Below are 1,925 nucleotides of genomic sequence, written 5' to 3' on the forward strand. Positions count from 1 at the left end.
TCTCCATTTCTTGTCCCCTCTGGACTCTTCTGACCCGTCTGCCTGCATTTCATGCAAACACTTTGTAACTTTGCCTTTTGGCTTAATGCTTGCCTTAACTAGCTCATCTGCCCTACCGCCGTCTGTCTCTGTGACGGGGACCTTTGTCTGCTTAACTCACTGAGTCTCAGGCCTAAATTGAAGCTCTATGCAGATGAAGTGCTTCATAAATGGTTGTCGTGATGGGGGTGGGGACCAGAAATGACAGCAGCAGGAAGAGAGTCGCTAAATCCCGCAGCACTTCTGTTTGGCCGCAGTCCCTGTCTTGGTAGTTTTTGACAGTAAAATCTGCCCTCGTCTGGCTGCTGGTTGGCTCCGTAGGGTGCGGGCTGGTGTCCAAGTTAACCCTCGGGAGGAACCGGGGCTTCCAGCTCATCCGGAGGAGGGGTTTTTAGGTGCAGCTTCTTACTCTCGAGAGCTTTCCTCTGAGGGTGGGCTGGCCGAGTTCCAAGCCCAGCGGCCCCCTGGGAGGAAGCCAGCAGGTTTGAGGAGCAAGCAAACTCGTCCCAAGTACAGGAGCGAGGGGAGGACAGTGTGTGGCAGCCGCAGTGGCGGTGGCCCTGTTGGCGGATGTGTCAGGGGACGTGCAAGCTCAGGGTGGGGGCTCGTGCAGAGACCCCAGCTGTGGCGAGGGAAGCCCCTCCTTTCCCCACACAGAGAAGCCAGTTCTTCAGCCACGGTCCCCTCTCTTTCTGTCTGCTTAGCTCTGTCACACTCGCGAGCCGCTCCCGCTGCAGGGCCTTCGTGCCTGCTGTCCCCTCCGCCTGGAACGCCGTGTCCCTAGATTCTGTCTGCTGGCTCCTTCTGGACGCACAGGTTCAACAACAATGTCACTTTGTCACAGAGGCTTCCTCCCACCACCCGTCCGTCACGCCTGTCACTCCCTACCCCACCGCCCGCATGGCTTCGTACGGCACGCTCTCCAGTCAGTTCGTTTATTCTATCCACTCTCTGCCCACTTCCCTGGAGCACGAGACCCGGCGGTGGGAACTCGGCCCACGGCCTCCATGCTGCGTCTCCCCAGGCCCCAGGCCCACGCCTGGCACTCCTGGCTGAGGGGACGAATGTGCCCGCTGTGCACCAGGTCACTCTTCCTCGAGAAGCCATTCAACACAGCAGGGACACTGCAGATGAGAGTCTCAACCCTGCCGGAGAGCAGAAGGGTTTGTTTGGGAAAATGAAAAAATATATTTTTAAGCTCCATAAACATATGATGAATGCTAACAAGGTATTTTCAAAATACGAACCACATAGAAACAGCTTATGTTTCTGGTCAAATGAAGCTGTAATCAAATCATTATCAAAGCAAAAAAAAAAAAAAAAAATCAAAATGAGTCAGAAGAGATTTTTGGAAAGATCTGGCAACTTAACTAATGTGAAGAGGTTTTCTTGGTTCAAGTCTTGTTCCTTCTTCTACGAGGACACGATTTCCCAGTAGAAGCCAGGTGAGGTCTCCGCCCAGGGGCACTCTGCAGGGACAAGGACACATTGCCCGTGACTGTCCACGCTCTCAAGCTAAAGGACCTCCACAGAAAGGTTTGTCTGCAAGACTGTGCTTTCCTGTCCAGACCAGCAAAAATGCCTGGTGACTGAGCCCGGACTTGAGGGGGGGTTGGAGGGGGGTCACGCGACTGCAGCTTTGTTCCCAAGAAGCCAGCCAATTAGCAGTCCTGGTTATTATTTACATTCCGTGCAATAGATCACTAAAACTGTGCTGATGATTTATCATTTATATTATGGTATTGTCAGCATAATTTATTCAGATCATGCTGAGATACCTGGAAAATTAAGTAAAAGAGAAAGAAATGGCATTGAATCCAAAGAAATTTATTTCTTAGCCTGCCTTTCTCTCTCTCCCTCTCTCTCTCTCTCCCTCTCTCTCTCTC

The sequence above is a fragment of the Pteropus vampyrus genome, unplaced genomic scaffold, assembly GCF_000151845.1.
Source record: "Pteropus vampyrus isolate Shadow unplaced genomic scaffold, Pvam_2.0 Scaffold356, whole genome shotgun sequence".
NCBI lineage: Eukaryota > Metazoa > Chordata > Mammalia > Chiroptera > Pteropodidae > Pteropus > Pteropus vampyrus.